Raw genomic sequence first — 19,626 nt, forward strand, 5'->3', positions numbered from 1 at the left:
TTAATAAGTGGTGATTAGATTAGACTAAGTGGTGATTAGATTGACTTTGTAGTGATTAGGTAGAACAGGTGAGATGATTAAGAAGCACAGATTTTATTAGATTGAGCAGGTGATTAGAATACAGGTGAGGTACTTTTGCTTGGCAGGTGAGAGTTGAGATTGACTTGGTGAACAGGTAGGGTGATTTAAGTAGACAGGTTTAGGTTGAACAGGTGATCAATATACAGGTAAGATACTTTTACTTGGCAGGTGAGAAGTGAGATTGACTTGGTAGTTATTAGGCTGAACAGGTAAGGTGATTAAGTAGACAGGTTTAGATTGAAAAAGATAATTAAAATACAGGTGATGTATTGAAGCTCGACAAGTGAGAGGTGAATACGAAAACCAGATGGCACGGTATTTGGGTGATTAAGTCTTCAGAGGTCATTACACTACAGATGGCGTAGTTAAGCTTGTGAAGGATGAGGCAGAATATGCTAACCAGTTGGGAAATTTTGTAATAGCCAGGTGGAAAATGGAACTTCATGACTAACGGGTGGTGAAGATGTCATAATTAGTCTTTTTAGTACTGAAACGCAATTTTATCATGAATTTTTTTGTGATTAGATGATTATATTGACATTAGGAAGGGTCCATGAAGGTCAGAAGATTACTGGCCAGTCTTTTCTATTTTAATCTCCATATAAGTTTCTGAAGCTGTATAAAATTGCCAAATAGTAAGCAAAATGAATAGGGAAAGGCGTCATGGTACTGAAGGGGTTAAAGATATAATGGTTTGAAGTGTGTGTGTGTGCGCGTGTGCGCGCGTGCGTGTGTGCGTGTGTGTGTGTGCGTGCGTGCGTGCGTGCATGCGTGCGCGCGCGCGTGTGTTTGTCTTGGGGAGGGGGGCGGGGATTGCCTTGATCGCTGTAGCAGGTGGGAGTTGGCTTGTTAACTAGTGGAGGTTGTTACTGTTATTTATTTACTAAGTGTGTGTCTATCATGACTATTCCTTGTTGCTTATTGAAATGCGAGTTTTTTTTCTTATTACATTGTGTTGTGTAATTATGGTAACGCATTGTGCATCTACTCGCATCCTCACCCGCGTGCGCACGTACACACACACACACACACACACACACACACACACACACACACACACACACACACACACACACACGGCCCGGTAGCTCAGTGGTTAGAGCGCTGGCTTCACAAGCCAGAGGACCGGGGTTCGATTCCCCGGCCGGGTGGAGATATTTGGGTGTGTCTCCTTTCAACGTGTAGCCCCTGTTCACCTAGCAGTGAGTAGGTACGGGATGTAAATCGAGGAGTTGTGACCTTGTTGTCCCAGTGTGTGGTGTGTGCCTGGTCTCAGACCAATCCGAAGATCGGAAATAATGAGCTCTGAGCTCGTTCCGTAGGGTAACGTCTGGCTGTCTCGTCAGAGACTGCAGCAGATCAAACAGTGAAACAGTGAAACACACACACACACACACACACACACACACACACACACACACACACACACACACACACACACACACACACACACACACACACACGCGCGCGCACAGAACCGCACACAACAGCACATAACACCACGCACACAACACAACACACACACGCACACAACACCACACACACGCACACACCACCACACACACATGCACACAACACCACACACACATGCACACAACACCACACACACATGCACACAACACCACACACACACGCACATAACACCACACACGCACGCACACAACACCACACGCACACAACAGCACACACACGCACAGAACCACACGCACAGAACCGCACGCATACGCACAGAACAGCACGCGCACGCACAGGACCGCGCGCACACACGCACAGGACCGCGCGCACACACGCACAGGACCGCGCGCACACACGCACAGGACCGCGCGCACACGCACAGGACCGCGCGCGCACACGCACAGGACCGCGCGCGCACACGCACAGGACCGCGCGCGCACACGCACAGGACCGCGCGCGCACACGCACAGGACCGCGCGCGCACACGCACAGGACCGCGCGCGCACACGCACAGGACCGCGCGCGCACACGCACAGGACCGCGCGCACACGCACAGGACCGCGCGCACACGCACAGGACCGCGCGCACACGCACAGGACCGCGCGCGCACACGCACAGGACCGCGCGCACACACGCACAGGACCGCGCGCGCACACGCACAGGACCGCGCGCACACACGCACAGGACCGCGCGCACACACGCACAGGACCAAATGGTTTCTACGTAGGCTGCCAGTGGACCAGCGGAGCCACCCGCTGGAGGGATCGCCCAATACGGGCCGTCCTGTGCTGGATGGTTGGGTGTCCAGGCTGGGATGCTTTGGGAGGGAGTCTCAGCTCTTCCGTGGACAAACATTCTGCATCATGTGGGGCCTTTTTTTAAAACGATTGGTCCGCATGGGGACGAGGTACCCCGTCCACGGCAGCCAGCACTCGCTCCCATTGTCGTCCCAGTAGGTGATTTCCCTTGCCCCTGGATTTAATCTTTAGTGTTACTTGTTGCTTATGGGAAAACACAAAAAACTTTCAGGTTCTCGTGAGGTGGCTGACCTGGCCCGCGAGACGTCATCTTCAGGTCTGAGTAGGAAGGAGGATTCCCCTCCACAAGGGCCTCCCACAGCAGTCTCCTGTTCTGGGAGTTCTTCTGAGGGACGCATTTCTGCTGCATATGACTCCCTTTTGATGGTAAATGTTAATCCATCATTTTCCTATCACGCCTTGCACTCACTTCTCAAGGCGTATGGCACGGTTGTTCGCATTCGACTTGTTTATGATAAGGACTTTCCTTCTAACCGCTGCTATGTGACGTTTCTGTCATGTGATGAAGCCCGTTTGGCTTATGAACATGTAGCATCTCTGCCCCTTGCCGGCTCTGGCTTTAAACCTGAACTTCTCCAATCACGTAATATTTCAGACAGTGACATGGATTATATCCCAAATGTTTTTGAAAACTATCTAGAGAATTCAGTTCCAGAAGTCCGCCAGATCCCGCCTCCACGTTGGTTTGTGGCGTACTACAGAAATGGGTGCGGGAATTTCATCCATGCTTCCCGGTACCTGGCCAAAGAGATCGGCACGATTCCTGAGGGGAATCTGAAGAAGTACAGTAAGGGGGTGCTCGTGCGAGCTAAAGATATTACGCAAGCGAGGATGTTGCAACATCTCCACTGCCCTAATGTTTGAAACCGTAAAGGCCCATCCCACCTTTAATTATAGTAAAGGTTGTGTGTACAGTCAGGATCTTTATGAATTTCCTGAGGAGGAAATACTGGCTATGTGTCCTAGCTTAGTCCAAAAGGTGACTAAGATGAGGAACTCCTCCAACATGATCCTTCTCACATTCTTTGGTTCCACCCTCTCAGACCGTGTTCATATCGGTTCTATCAATCTTAGGGTGAGGCGTTTTGTTTCCCGCCCTTTTCAGTGTTTTTCGTGCTACGGCTACGGTCATGGCAAAAGCTCCTGCAAGGAAGCTTCTCGATGTGGTAATTGCTCAGCATTAAATTCACATTCTGAGGATCATTGCAATGTTGTTGCATATTGTTTCCATTGCCATGATGCTCACCAGGTACGTTCCAGGCAATGCCCAAGGTATCGCCTGGAGCAGGACATTTTACAGCTTGCTAACAGTCAGTTCATCAGCCTTGGTAGCGCCCGCCGCAAACTCCTGTACCGCCAGAAGGACGGTACTGGTGCGACATCCTATGCTTCATTGGCCGCTCGCTCTTCAGCCGAGTCTGCCAGTCCAAAGACAACTCCTTCTGCTACCTCTCGCTCTGTTGGGGCGGGTGGTCCTGTTCATTTTGTCCGACGAGCCAGTTGAGTAATCTCTTAGAAGTGACGAGAATGATACGGACTTGACCAAAGTCACCCATGTAGTGGATGTCCATTTGCCCCCCTGTATCACCTAAGCCTTTGAAGGGCCTGACCAAACGGCACCGCGGGTCTGCGGAGTCGATAGATTTAGCTCAGCCTAAGCAATCTAAGGTTTCTCCCGGTGCACATGATCGTGAGTCCTCCAGGGATCGCTCTGCAATGGTAGAAGTGATGATGGTTCGCATCACTCACCGGTAGGCCGAAAGGCAGCGGTCCAACAACCGGCACATCACAACTCCCGGTGTCTTCTCGTCGGTTGATTATTTCTAGTCAAGTGAGTCAAGGGCAGCCCCTTGAAAAGGCTCGCCCGTTCACTGCACCTAAATAGTCCTCTTCAAGCTTCTACAGTGGAATTGTAGAGGCCTTCGCGCCTCGTGGGGGGAACTCCGAGCTTTACTGTCGGAGTTCTCTCCTGCCCGTGTTGCTCTACAAGAGACTATGCTTAGTGATAGTACTTATTCTAGTCCTCCTGGCTATCGTGCCTTTTTTAGCACTCCCTTCCCTGAACAGGGCCACCACGGTGGCACAGCTATTCTAATCCGTCACGACATACCTGTTGTCTCCTTGCAACTCAACTCTCCCCTTCAAGTGATTGTTGTTAAGGTCTTTATGGGATGATCCTACACTATTTGCAGTTTATATCTCCCTCCTCGGGTTCCTGTCTCCAGAGGTGATCTTGACGGCCTGGTGCGTCAGCTGACTCCGCCTTTCCTATTGTTGGGAGATTTTTACGGCCATCACCCATTGTGGGATGAAGGTGCTAGTAATCCTCGTGGGGTTTTAATCGGTTCTTTTATTGAGGATGAGGGATTGGAGATTTTAAATTCTGGGGATGTTACACATTTCCACAGTCCTACTGGGACTTTTACAGCTATCGATCTTTCTCTGTGTACATCTAATTCTTTCCTTGATTTTAATTGGCGGGTCCTACCGGATTTACACGGTAGTGACCACTTTCCGATTTTATTAGAATCTGTGAACTCTGAGCCACAGTCCCGGCCCCCACGCTGGGTTTTAGACAAGGCAGATTGGCCTCGATTCACAGACCTTAGCTCTTTTATCCGTCCGTTGGCTGACTTTTCTACTTGTGCTGAGGCTGTTGATTATTTTACTGATTTTTTACATTCAGTAGCGCTTCAGACAATCCCTAGGACGTCCGGTCGCTTTACTAAGCGTCCCGTTCCTTGGTGGAACGCAGCATGCACAAACGCTGTGTGAGAGAAACGGGCAGCTTTCTCTCGTCTCCGGCGACATCGTGGGGACCCGCAGTGTCTGGAAGCTTTTCGACGCTGCCGAGCTCGGGCCCGCCGCGTTTTGAAGGAGGCACAAAGAGCCTCATGGAAAGCCTATGTCTCATCCATTAATGTTCACACCCTCTTACGGATGTCTTCAACAAAGTCCGCCGAATTGCTGGGAAGTATTCTGCTCCTTCCCCGCCAGTTTTGTTGTCTGCTGGGCGAACGGTGGCAGACCCTAAGACTGTCGCCGACCTCTTTGCTGAGCACTTTGCCAGCGTCTCCCGGAAGGATCCTGCAGCCCCAGGCGCACGCCACCGCCAGAGAATAGAATCTTTCGGCGTCAACTTTTCTTCCACTGGAGGGGACTCTTATAATGTCCTCTTCTCTGTCTCTGAGTTGCAGACCGCTTTGTCCCAGTGTCAGGACTCTTCTCCTGGGCCAGATGATATTCCTTATGCCTTCTTGCGCCACATGTCTGACAGTGCTTTTAACTTTTATTAAATCTTTATAATATGATTTGGCACTTCCACTCTCCCTCAGTGGACATACTCCCATGTCCGGAATCGCCGTGCACAGACTTTATTGGCGCGACTGCGTATAGGTCACACGTACCTTACAAATAAGTACCTGTTGACCAGGGACCCTCAGCCTTATTGTGATGACTGTCTAGTGCCACTTACAGTACGGCACCTACTTGTCGAGTGCCCTAGCTTGATAGACGTGCGTCACCGCTACCTCTATCGGTGCCGCGATGGAGATAGCGGTGTCTATCTCCAATCTGAGGTCCTTGGACCATCGTGTATGGCCCTTGGCCATGATATTTTTGTTTTTTTGGGAGAGGCTGGCCTCCTTCCTTATTTGTGAATTTTAGAATTTTATTATATGTATTTGAATGTTTTATAAAGTTTTAGTCTTTTTAGTTTTTAGCTACCTTTAATTATATTGCTTTTGTTTAGTTATTTAAAAAAATTTCTTTTAAACCTTTTTGTCTTAAAAATTAATGTAGCGACGCCAAATGACCTTCACTGTTGCTGCGCCTAAATAAAATCCATCCATCCATCCGCGCGCACAAGCACAGGATCGCAAGCGCGCGCACACACACTTTTACTTACATATTGTTTAGACCATTGTGAATTTGATGTGTGTTTGAAACCTTTTTACTTTCTGAAGCACTGTATGCATTTCTGAAATGTTTCAGTTGTATTAAACTTAATAAAGAGTTCAAGTATATTTTCATACAAATTTCCGTACTTTGGACTTGTCTCACACTACCTGTGCTTCATCTTTCAAAGTCATCCTACCTGGCATTCTCCTTTTATCTCGTTCGCCCATGTGTCAGCAGGGAATTCATTACTAAACAAATTTCATACTAATGATCTCCACACTCATAATGTTCGTAAGATATACATATATATATATATATATATATATATATATATATATATATATATATATATATATATATATATATTTTTTTTTTTTTTTTTTTTTTTTACTTATTTTTTCCTTCTGTCATTCCCTATGCCTGGCAATCTTCTACTATGCTTCTTGTATTTCATCAGTTTTCTAGGGAATTAATTATCAAACCCATTTTATACTAATATTATTAGCATATTTCTGATCTCATGTACCAGGGAACTAATTCTTTATTTCTTGCAGGCAGTTCTGAGATGTCCCCACCACAGCTTCCCTGAATAGCCCCACCAGACTACAAGAATCTCTACATTGGTTTTCAGTCTGGTACTACCTTAGGCACGACAAGAGTTCTCTTTCATACTAAGGTAGTAAAGCTACTGTGGGAGTGAAGGAGTTGTGGCAGAAAGGAGAGGTGAGTATTGCTATCTTGAGAGTACTGTACTGCAGTGCAATGAGTGTTCAGTTAGTGTTAAGTGTTTAGTGGTACACAATTTGCTATCGTGCACTGATGAAGTTAATGAGGAAAGCTAAAAGCAATTATGAGTTGAGGGTAGCCAGCCAGGCAAAGACAGATCCCAGGTGATTTTTTCAGGCATATAAGATGAAAGGTAGAGAAATGAAAATGTCTCGTAAAGGCAGCTAATGGGGAGCTGGTTATCTCTGGAGGAAATTAGGAAAATTATAGAAGAGTATTTTTCAACTGTCCCAAAGTAGCCGATATTAAAATTTTATTTGGCGCTGGTCAGATCACATCTGGATTTTGCAGTGCAGTTTTGGTTCTCAAATTATAGGAACAATAATAAGAATCAGTGCAAAGGAGAGAATGTCTAAAAGGACACACAAAATCCCCCTTCTTAGTGCAGTGACAAGCAGTGTTAGTCATTAATCTGTGGAAAGTAGAGGTAGGGAGACAATGCCAACACATGACTCCACCTCAGGCAATCGGTGTTAGATACAATGCCACCTGTAATTTGCAGTGAAAAATTAACAAATTTCCTTCTTCCCTCCAGATTGACTGATGAGCGAGCCACTTCCAAGACTTACGACAGCAAAAAGTTTTCTCTCCTTTGGCTTGAGAGAAAGGTTCCCTCCTTGCTAAGTCACCATGAAGATTGGCAGGCATCACTCATAACCTTTCAAGTGTGGTGCTGAGTGATCAGGAGTATGCAAGGAGTTCCCTCACTCACCTTTCTTGTCAAGGATCACCACAAGCCCACACCCTACCATCAGGCCAGCCTCAAGAAAAGTGAGTATTGTAGCAGGAAGGCAACCTTTTTCACTACAAATCTGATAAAGGAAGATAAAGGAAGGATCAGCACAATAAAACTCCATTCCAGTCTAAATTGTATTAACTAACTATTATTATTATTATCTTGTGAAATGTAATAAATTATACAAGCAGTATCTTGTATGGGACACAAGCTAACTCTCTGGTGGTAACAGTATTGATATCTATTTTTCCTTCTACACTTTGTAGGTGTATGTCTCCTACTGCTGCATCTTCCGAGGCCCCTCCAGCAGTGGGTGTGTGGAGAGGCAAGTGGAGGATTTGTGCAGCTAGCAGAGTGGTGTAAGCCTTCATGTGGAGTGCTGCGGCAACAAAACAAGCAGGACCTGGAGTGCTGCAGCAAGAAAACAAGCAGGTCCTGCAAGCCTGGTGCCACACAGTAGTACATCAGCTGTCTGGACTCTGGTGTAATCGGTGAAAGTGTCAACAGATACAATGGGAAAACCTGTCAGATACATTGCTCTGTAATCTTTGCATTGAAATATGCTGATAGAATGGAATGAATGAATATACCAGTATGTAGAAATTTGTAGGTTTGTATAGAGTTTATTCTAGAAATAAGTCGCATGACAAAGTTTAAGGTGAAATTTGCACATGTATGAATACAAGTAGTTCTGTGTTTTTGTGTTGCAAGGTGCACATTGTATAGAGTTTATTCTAGAAATAAGTCCTGTGTTTTTGTGTTGCAAGGTGCACATTGTATAGAGTTTATTCTAGAAATAAGTGTTGCAAGGTGCACATTGTAGGTGAAATTTGCACATAGGTTCGTTCACCCTGTATGAATACAAGTAGTTCTGTTTTTGTGTTGCAAGGTGCACACATTCAGGGTGAACTTGTGTGCAGGTTCCACCTTAAACTTAGTCTCATTCTATTGGGTTGACACTGGCTTCCTTCCCCCTGCCCTCCATCAGGAAGGAACTGTTACCACCAATATACTCCAAAGTCTTGTATATAAAACAGTTCAGCTTGTACTACAATTTCTACATACTGGTAACAGCAATGCATCTTTTACTGTTTTCACATTGTATCATGATACTATAATTTCTACATACTGGTGATACCAAATTTTATTGCAAAAACTAACAGCAATGCATCTTTTACTGTTTTCACATTGTATCATGACACATAACTTTGTCACACTGTCTGAGGCCTCTACACCAATCAGTGACACACTGTCTGAGGCCTCTACACCAATCAGTGAAAGTAAAGTTACATTGTCTGAGGCCTCTACACCAATCAGTGACACACTGTGTCACTGATATTATTAGCATATTTCTGATCTCATGTACCAGGGAACTAATTCTTTATTTCTTGCAGGCAGGGAACTAATTCTTTATTTCTTGCAGGCAGTTCTGAGATGTCAACACAGCTTCCCTGAATAGCCCCACCAGACTACAAGAGCTTCCCTGAATAGCCCCACCAGACTACAAGAATCTCTACATTGGTTTTCAGTCTGGTACTACCTTAGGCACAACAAGAGTTCTCTTTCATACTAAGGTAGTAAAGCTACTGTGGGAGTGAAGGAGTTGTGGCAGAAAGGAGAGGTGAGTATTGCTATCTTGAGAGTACTGTACTGCAGTGCAATGAGTGTTCAGTGTTTAGTGGTACACAATTTGCTATCGTGCACTGATGAAGTTAATGAGGAAAGCTAAAAGCAATTATGAGTTGAGGGTAGCCAGCCAGGCAAAGACAGATCCCAGGTGATTTTTTCAGGCATATAAGATGAAAGGTAGAGAAATGAAAATGTCTTGTAAAGGCAGCTAATGGGGAGCTGGTTATTTCTGGAGGAAATTAGGAAAATTATAGAAGAGTATTTTTCAACTGTCCCAAAGTAGCCGATATTAAAATTATATTTGGCGCTGGTCAGATCACATCTGGATTTTGCAGTGCAGTTTTGGTTCTCAAATTATAGGAACAATAATAAGAATCGGTGCAAAGGAGAGAATGTCTAAAAGGACACAAAATCCCCCTTCTTAGTGCAGTGACAAGCAGTGTTAGTCATTAATCTGTGGAAAGTAGAGGTAGGGAGACAATGCCAACACATGACTCCACCTCAGGCAATCGGTGTTAGATACAATGCCACCTGTAATTTGCAGTGAAAAAAAATTAACGAATTTCCTTCTTCCCTCCAGATTGACTGATGAGCGAGCCACTTCCAAGACTTACGACAGCAAAAAGTTTTCTCTCCTTTGGCTTGAGAGAAAGGTTCCCTCCTTGCTAAGTCACCATGAAGATTGGCAGGCATCACTCATAACCTTTCAAGTGTGGTGCTGAGTGATCAGGAGTATGCAAGGAGTTCCCCTCACTCACCTTTCTTGTCAAGGATCACAGCAAGCCCACACCCTACCATCAGGCCAGCCTCAAGAAAAGTGAGTATTGTAGCAGGAAGGCAACCTTTTTCACTACAAATCTGATAAAGGAAGATAAAGGAAGGATCAGCACAATAAAACTCCATTCCAGTGTAGGTGTATCCATTCCAGTGTAGGTGTATGTCTCCTACTGCTGCATCTTCCGAGGCCCCTCCAGCCGTGGGTATGTGGAGAGGCAAGTGGAGGATTTGTGCAGCTAGCAGAGTGGTGTAAGCCTTCACGTGGAGTGCTGCGGCAAGAAAACAAGCAGGTCCTGCAAGCCTGGTGCCACCACAGTACATCAGCTGTCTGTTTGCTGTGTGCCTGCAAGCCTGGTGCCACCACAGTACATCAGCTGTCTGTTTGCTGTGTGGACTCTGGTGTAATTGGTGAAGTGTCAACAGATACAATGGGAAAACCTGTCAGATATATTGCTCGGTAAACTTTGCATTGAAATATATGCTGATAGAATGGAATGAATGAATATACCAGTATGTAGAAATTTGTAGGTTTGTATAGAGTATGGAATGAATGAATATACACCAGTATGTAGAGTTTATTCTAGAAATAAGTCCTGTGTTTTTGTGTTGCAAGGTGCACATTGTATAGAGTTTATTCTAGAAATAAGTCACATGACAAAGTTTAAGGGTGAAATTTGCACATAGGTTCATTCACCCTGTTCTGTTTTTGTGTTGCAATGTGCACATTCAGGGTGAACTTGTGTGCAGGTTCCACCTTAAAACTTAGTCTCATTCTATTGGGTTGACACTGGCTTCCTTCCCCCCTGCCCTCCATCAGGAAGGAACTGTTACCACCAATATACTCCAAAGTCTTGTATATAAAACAGTTCAGCTTGTACTACAATCAGTGACAACTGAAGGATGTGGTGGTGGCGGCCCGAGCTCTTCACATGATGTGAACACACTCAGCTGGGTGCACAAACCCCTGCCTGAACTTGCCTCTCTCCGCACTGCTGTACAGCAAAGCGGCATGGTCTGCTGAAAGAGAAATGAATTGGTCTGCTGAAAGAGAAATGAATTAATTGCCTTAGTCACTCTTTCCATCAACACAACAAGCTCATGAGGAATGCCACTTAACGTGTTAAGCTTATCTTAGTTATTGTGTGTTTATGCTCTGTACTCTTGCTGCCGGCTTGTGTATGCTCTGTACTCTGCTGCCAGCTTGTGTGTTTAACTCATGACTTTCTTTGTCTGTTCCTCCTGCAGTGATGGTGTGTGCAAGCTGGTTGTTTGCACTCTCTCCATCCATTCCTCCTGCAGTGATGGTGTGTGCAAGCTGGTTGTTTGCACTCTCTCCATCCATAGACACACTCTAAGCCTGCACTGCTGCTGCTTTCCTCCTCTCCAGATTGATGATGATCGTCTCTCCAGCTTGCCATTTGTTCACCGAGTGTCCTTCATTGTTTTATTTTTCAGTATGTTTTGGTGGTCTGATAAAATCTGTTCCCTTGTAAAGGTTTTTCCTTCAACTATTCTCGATCAACTATTCTCGATATATCTTTTTTCCAAGTTCTGTATTACCATTTGTCGTCCATTGCATTTGTGTATATAAAAATTTTATTATCAATTGTATTAATATTTGTTTTCTCTTGTAGGTGTTTATCTCCTGCTGCTGGTGCATCCATCTTCTAAGGCCCCTCCTGCTGTGTGTTACTTATGCAGTCAGTAGAGCAGTGTTTTAGCATGGTGTGGAGTGCTGCAGCAACATAACAGTGAAGTCATGCAAGGCTGATACCACCACAGCACATCATCTGTCTGTCGGCTCTTGTGTAATCCGTAGAAAAATAACATCAGTTATGACAAGCAAGTCAAGATATAATGTGAAAACCAATGAAAGATGCATTGCTCCATTATTTTTGCAGTAAAATTTGATGGTGAAAGATTGAATGAATATAGCCGTCTGCCTGTTTGTATAGTTTAGACAAAATTTGCAAACATAACTAACATGTAAGTTAAGTAAAAATATCTGTTGGTACAGAAAGTTTGTTGCCCTGAGAAAAAAAATGCATTGATCCGTAAATATGACCAGATCACCTTGCATGTGCACCTTGCCACACAAACAACTTCTTAGGACTCTGCATACGCAGAGTGAACCTATGTGCAGGTTCCACCTAAAATTAGTCATGTATTTGGGTCAATACTGGCCTTTTTCCCTCAGATTTTTCTACATAAATGTTTTTACATGTTTCTTGTACTACTGTAGAAATAAAACTATATAACCCCATTAAAAACAACAGACAGCTTATACAAATTTCTACGTACTGGTTGGTAGATTCCTTCACTCTGTGGTTATCACCAAATTTTAGTGTAAAGATTACAGAGCAAAGTATGTATCTGGTTTTCACATTGTATTTTGACACTTCCCTGACACTTTCACTGATTACACCAGAGTCTACAGAGAGGCAGCTGACTTGCAGGACTTGTGTTTTGTTGCCGCAGCACTCCATGCGAAGGCTTACACCGCTCCTCTGGCTGCACAAATCCTCCATTTGCCTCTCTACATACCCACCACAAGACTTCAAACACAGCAGGAGGGGCCTCAGAAGATGCAGTAGCAGGTAGGAAGTAATTGGTAAAAGGAGACAAACACCCACAATGGAATTATGCAACTTAAAAGGGAAAATAGGTATTAATACGATAATTCAAAAATTACATGCACACAAATGAAATAGAATGATACAAAATTTTGGAAAATAGAGGTACATCAAAACTCAAAACTATATAATGTATTTGAGGAGATATAAGGCATTCATTTTTTGCATACATATAACAAAAAATAGTTGAATTGATTCAATTGAAATAATTTTTGGCACAACTTGGATGGTGTCCAACAAGGGAAGCATGACAATCGAGCTGTGACGTCCACTAATCCACTGCCTCCACACTCCTGTCTGTCCCTACCCTCCTCCACATCTTCCTCTCCCTCTCTGGAAAATACTGGCACTGCTAAGTTTTATATATGTAGAATTGAGGCACTCTATGTGGCAGTGTTTTGTGTAATTCATGTATGATAGTTGAAGTGAGAAGAGTAGAAGCAAGTGGCTAATGAGAACCAGTGTGATTAATAGTTGACTATGGATGCCATCATCATTAATCCTTGAAGATGATAGTGATGAAGACGACCTATTCTTGGATAATGATGAAATAAAAAATGGAGCCGAGTTGTTTGTATACATCCTTAATTTGTTGAGAGGGAGGGAGAGGAGAGGAGAGCGTGGAGGTAGTGATTGAGTGGACGCCACCACTCCATCATGGTTCCCTTGTTTGATTCGCTGTTGTCATGGTTCCCTTGTTTGATTCGCTGCTCAGCTGAGTTAGCTAATGAGGGCTTAATTAAACCTTAATTGGTAGAGTAAACACTTTAAGGAACCACATTTGGCAATGTACGATGGTGTGAAAAATTAATATTTATTTGGAAGACAAATGTGAAAAACAATGCCTCACTACCTCTGAAATGCATAGTAGATAATTTACTTAGAAACCAGAGGTTATGTGCCTTCTGCTAAGCAAAAGTTGACATGTTAGCATAGAACTGAAGTCAATGAGGATGGATATAGAGGGGGACTGAATACAGAAAATAGAAATGATGAATAAGAGTTTCAAGAAAATCTTTATAAGGGAACAGGGATTTCTCAGACCACCAACATAATAAAAAACAGAACACTGATGGACACTCAGTGAACAAAACAGGAAGCTGGAGAGATCACCAAGAATCTGGATGTGGAGGAAAGCAACAAGACAGGCTAGTGTCTAGATTGATACAGAGTGCAGCAACCAGCTTACAAATACGTCACACAACATCACACTTGCCTCCATCACTAAGAACAGCTGTCCAGGACTGGAGGAGGGGAAACAAGGTGCCCATACTTAAGGAGTGGACAATCAAGACTCACGACATTTACAGACCAGTTTGGCTGATAAGTATAATAAAACTATCAAAGATCATAAAAACAAATTAACCAAATATTTTAAAGATAATTAAATTGTTGCAAAATGGCAATATAGATTCAGAAAAGGAAGGTTTTGTTTAATAAATATGTTGTGTTGTGTTACTCAAAAGTGATTAAGCACACAAGGAGGCATGCAGAATACTGAGACCAACAACCATGACGACACGAGTTGAGAGACATTCCCCATGAAAAAGCAGGATTGGAAACACTGGATAGGGAAGATTTGTGTGTGTGTGTGGAATGAAACAGAAGCAAGAGGTCATGGGAAGGAACTTAAACCAATCACCTGCAGAAGAATGTCCACATTGAAGTCAAGCTGCTCCTATAGTACCAAGTAGTGGACTGGTGGGTGAAGTGGTCTGCAAAAGGAGTATTCATTAATAGTAGTTATAGACTCTGGAGAGTATGAGTTTAACTTACCCCACCCAACACACACACACACACACACTAATTGGTCACTCAAACAGGCATTTTTTTTTTCATTTCACAAACATTTAACTCCCTTTAGCAGTGCGTCAACATTGTTCCTACATCCTGAAACACTCCACAGCCCTTCTCTATCAACTTTCTCTTTTCTAAATCCCAGAAACCTCATAACTCGCCCTCATCCTTCACCAAACACTTGCCCTCACACACATCTGTCAAACACCCATGCCATGCATCCTTCCTTCACAAGTCCCTCTGTCCAACACTCTTCTGGACAGTTCTATTGTTTCTGTGGTAAATAGTCACTGTTCATCCAAGTCTATTAACAATGTTCCTCAGAGTTCTGTCATGTCACCCACTCTCTTCCTATTATTCATCAATTATTTTAAACCAAACTACTCCAACCCACTCCTACACTTATCATATCACCCTACACTTCTCCTCCATGTCTTATCATAGACGACCAACCCTTCAGGAAGTAAGCAGATCATGAAGGGACGCCACAGAAAGTGAGACTTCTGATCTCTAAAACACAATTCCTCCATCAATCAACTCAACACAACCTTCCAAACAACTAACCTCTCTTCTTCAGACACTCAACTGTCTCCATCTACACTGAGTATCCTCAAACTGTCCTTTTACTTTAATTTAAACAGGAAACTTCACATCTCATCTCTCGGAAAAACAACCTTTATAAAATTAGGTGTTCTGCATTGTCTGTATCAAGTTTCTATCATCCCCTTCAGCAGCTAACTCTGTACAGTCCATGGTTCTCTATTTTTTCAAATCATTATTAATATTGTTCTTTGCTAGTTCCCCTCCTATATAAAAATAAGACTGGTAAATTTGGCTTCAATTTAGACCTATCAATTACTATGTAATCATTGTGCTACATATCATGAAGGAAAATTTTTTTTTCCCTTACTTTGCTTGGTGTGTGTTGGCACACTTAGTGGAGCTCACCAGCAAGAACAGTCTTGGATCCTTTTCCCTTTAGTCTCTTGGACAGTATTTCTGCATTGTACAGATCTGAAACAAAACAATGCATTGTTACACACAGCTTTAATATGTATCTGCATTAAAACTGTAAACACATGAACTAAACTTGTATGAACAAATAAAAAAACCCTGATGGTACAGGTTAAGCCCATCTACTGTGTTTAACTCTTATGACAGTTGTTCTTCAATAATTGTTTTCTTTATAGTCATTGTGGCTTCCTCTTTCCATCAGTTGGGTGAGTAATTGTAGTGCCATCTGTTCTTTACCTCTGTCCTCTCCTTCCTGCAATTCTCCCCACAGTAATTTAAAGTTGCCTGTGTCTCAGAGCCCTTGAGTACCATGACACATTTTCCAATTCATTGTGGTTACTATTTGGTGATTTTATACAGCTTCAGAAGCTCGTGTGGGGATTAAAATAGTGAAGACTCTGGCCATTAATCTTCTGACCTCCATATATCAAATGTCAATAAAATCATCTAATAGTTAACATCCAAAACTCAAGGTAAAAATGCATTCCAGTACTGAAAGGGTTAATTCATATGGCCACAGGGGTGGTAGATTATGATGAGACAGGCTGTTACTAGACAAGAACACCCTCAAGGAGTAATGACGTGTGTCACATCATGTCCTTCTGTCTCAAATGAACTGTGGTTGACATTCTTTGGTCTTGGAGGGAATGACACTTCCAAAACAACACAAGTTTCTATTCCTCTCCTTAAACACTAGTCATGATCAAACACATGTATAACAAACTTATGTTGTTTTGGAAATGTCATCCCCTCCAAGAATTACAATCGCAATACATCAAGCCTTACACACTGGAATAACAAGTCTCCCACAAAAATACATCTGTGAATCCAAGGAAAAAAATGTTTCTTCACTAAAATGTGAATACCTAATAATATTAAAATACTAAATACAACCTACAAATTATTAAAACTCATACAAGAACTCACCCAACCTTCTCTCACACTCTAGTCTCTCTTGTTCCACCTCCCATTCAGTCCTCTTCCGGTGTTGTCGGGCAGCTCAGACGCAGCCATTCTGCTCACCTCTGGTCCATGGTGCAGCACTCACAAAGACGACCTCAACCAGCAACCACAGGAAGGGTGCAGTTGTGGTGTCCTTGTTGACTGGGGAAAGAATTCAGGTTAACACAAGACAAAAAATAAGAGGGCTGACAGTGAATGAGGTGCAAACAGTAGCAATTCTTTACTATATGGGAACAAAGGGGATTTACAGTGAAAATGGAGTACAAAGAGTGAAAAACTTTAAACTCAGGCATTTACAAGATTTCTAGGAGTACTTAGGTGACTGATTTAATAATATCCTTCCCAGTACCATTGTATATGGAGTTAGTGTCTGTCACTACATTAATATTCCTTTCAATGTCAGATTACTGGGGGTTCAGGGAAATGGTCTTATAATTCAGGCGGTTCTTAACGAGAAAAATGTTGAGAACCCTTCCTTTAAACATTCAAGGTCAAGAAAAATAATATGCCACAGTGAAGCTGGTGGGAAAAATGACTTCTTTAGTATAAATTCAGAAAAGGTGGATGGATGGATGGATTTTAATTTTAGGCGCCGCAACATCAACGGTCATATGGCGCCGCTACGATATTTTACTTATTACAATGTAGTTTATAAAAACTAAAAGAAATTAAAAAAGATAAAATCAAAGGTAACAAAAAAAAACTAAAACTACAATAAAATTCAATAAAACATTAAAAATACATATAATAAACTTAAATAAAATGCATAAAATAGCTAAAACAAGTGAAAACGATAAAATTAATGGTAATTAAAAACAAAAAGCTACAATAATATACGAGGGAGAGTCAAAAATTATACGCACTCATGGTTTTTCAATGTATTTACACAAAAGCAGGGGATAAGCAAGTACATCATTTTTCTATATAGTCTCCTTGTTTTTCGATGCACTTGGTCCAGCGGTCCACAAGCTTGCGTATTCCCTCCGAGAAGAAGGTTTGGGGTTGGTCATGCAACCATTTATGCACCGCTTCTTTCACATCTTCATCCGTAAGAAATCGCCGACCTCGTAAACCATCTTTGAGCAGTCCAAAGATATGGTAGTCAGAAGGGGCGAGATCTGGGCTGTAGGTAGGGTGTTCCAGCACCTCAAAACCCAATTGGTTAATGGTTTCAACAGTCTGGGTGGCCGTGTGTGGGCGTGCATTGTCATGCAACAACAAAACTTTCTTCGACAATAGGCTTCGGCGTTTGGTGCGGTGCTGGCTTCAGTTTGTTGGCCAGCAAAGCACTGTACCTTGCACTGTTGATCGTGCACCCTTTTCCAGGTAGTCTTCCAGTATAGGTCCTTTGGAGTCCCAAAAAAGGGTTAGCATCACCTTTCCGCAGAAGTCTGAGTCTTGAATTTCTTCGTCGCTGGCGAGCCAGGATGTTTCCACTCCTTACTCTGTCTTTTGGATTCTGGCTCATAATGATGGACCCACGTTTCATCGCCTGTGACTATTCTGCTCAAAAATCTCTCGCCATCATTGTTGTAGCGATCGAGTAAACGTTGGCAGACCTCAAGACGTTTGCGTTTGTGCTCTGCAGTAAGCTCCCTTGGCACCCATCTCGCACAGACTTTATGGAAGCCGAGCTCATCGTGGATGATTTGAAAGGCAGAACCATGACTAATCTGCAGAGAACAAGCTACCTCATCAATGATAACTTGCCGGTTCGCCATTACCATCTCTCGAGCTTGCTGAATCTTCTCATCAGTGGTGGAGGCCACTTTTAAACTTCTCAATCCACTCATACACACTTCTACGTGGTAGTGCACTGTCCCTGTATTGTGCTAAAAGCCTCCGATGAATTTCAGCCCCTGACACTCTTTCTGACAAGAGAAATCGGGTCACTGCTCTTTGTTCTTCCTTGGTGCATACTGCTAGTGGAGCGGCCATGTTTACACAGTAAAAACAGAAAGCAAAATGGCGCGATCAGGCTCAAACTTTGATAACATGACCACAGTAGTATCAACTATAAGCACGCATGCGCAGAACGCAGTGTGGCAATACTGAAGACATATTATGGCGAAAGTGCGGATAATTTTTGACTCTCCCTCGTACATAAAACATTAAAATACATATATTAAAATTAAATAAAAATCACAGCTTTGGGAGAAGGCCAGCTTCTCCCAAAAATCTAAAACGTCATGGCCTTGGGCCAGACACTTTGGTCCAAGGACCTTTGAGATATAATAGACACCGCTATCTCTACCGCGACAGCGGTAGAGGTAGCGGTGTCGTAACTCTATCAAACTAGGGCACTCTACCAATAGGTGCCGCACGGTAAGCGGCACCAGGCAGTCATCACAGTAAGGTTGAGGGTTCCTGGTCAACAGGTACCTCTGTGTAAGGTACGTGTGACCTATACGCAGTCGCGCCAATAAAGTCTGTAAACGTCGATCTCGAACATGGGTGTATGTCCAGTGAGGGATAGAGGAAATAGTGATCTCTCCCATTTTCGAGGTTGCGACCCCCGTTAGCCATCTCCTCTGCCAGATTGCTGCAACTGCCTCACGAATTAGAGGAAAGACATCTCGAAACGGAACAGACGCAGGAGATGGAGCGCGACTTGCTGCCTGTTTAGCGAGGCGATCTGCATGTTCATTCCCTGGAACACCAACGTGACCAGGAACCCAACACGATATCCTCGTTGTGTAAGAAGGTATAGCCACTCCAGGGCTGATAAAACCAAAGGGTTAAAGGATATAGTGCAAGAGAGAAGTAAGAGCACTGCGACAGTCACTAAAAATTGTAAAAGACGAAACCGGTAGAGTAAAAATTATTTGTAAAGCTAGGACTATGGCAGACAGCTCCGCAGTAAAAACGGACGCCACTGAAGGAAGGCTGCCAGACCGATAAAAGAGGAAAACCACACTAAATCCAACGCCTGAGTCGGATTTGGAGCCATCAGTAAAAACAGGGATATCATCAGAATGCATAAAAAAGTGTTCTAAAAACCGTGTGTGGGACAGAGCTGGCAAAAATCCTTCTTGCC

The 19,626-nt window shown here is 43.5% G+C and overlaps 2 long non-coding RNA genes across 12 annotated transcripts in view; one reads left to right on the top strand and one right to left on the bottom strand.

Moving 5' to 3' along the window:
- The window catches only part of LOC123511936, a 15,983-nt gene extending 236 nt beyond the window's left edge, over window positions 1-15,747 (top strand). The window contains exons 2-9 of one of the 9 annotated variants that reach the window (XR_006676990.1): window positions 6,809-6,977; window positions 7,576-7,811; window positions 8,043-8,368; window positions 8,765-8,843; window positions 9,200-9,397; window positions 9,986-10,222; window positions 10,339-10,639; window positions 11,817-15,747. This is a non-coding gene — a long non-coding RNA (uncharacterized LOC123511936). Of the gene's footprint in view, window positions 1-6,808; window positions 6,978-7,575; window positions 7,812-8,042; window positions 8,369-8,764; window positions 8,844-9,199; window positions 9,398-9,985; window positions 10,223-10,333; window positions 10,640-11,816 lie in introns of those variants that run through there. The other 8 variants (XR_006676994.1, XR_006676995.1, XR_006676989.1 and 5 more) reach the window with 8 other exon arrangements.
- Window positions 10,776-19,626, bottom strand: part of LOC123511937 — a 21,239-nt gene continuing 12,388 nt past the window's right edge. The window contains exons 3-6 of one of the 3 annotated variants that reach the window (XR_006676996.1): window positions 16,554-16,730; window positions 15,523-15,626; window positions 14,458-14,530; window positions 10,776-11,196 (exon numbers count right to left, since the gene is read on the bottom strand). This is a non-coding gene — a long non-coding RNA (uncharacterized LOC123511937). Of the gene's footprint in view, window positions 11,200-13,937; window positions 14,060-14,457; window positions 14,531-15,522; window positions 15,627-16,553; window positions 16,731-19,626 lie in introns of those variants that run through there. The other 2 variants (XR_006676997.1, XR_006676998.1) reach the window with 2 other exon arrangements.

Source organism: Portunus trituberculatus, chromosome 32 (genome assembly GCF_017591435.1).
Source record: "Portunus trituberculatus isolate SZX2019 chromosome 32, ASM1759143v1, whole genome shotgun sequence".
Lineage (NCBI taxonomy): Eukaryota > Metazoa > Arthropoda > Malacostraca > Decapoda > Portunidae > Portunus > Portunus trituberculatus.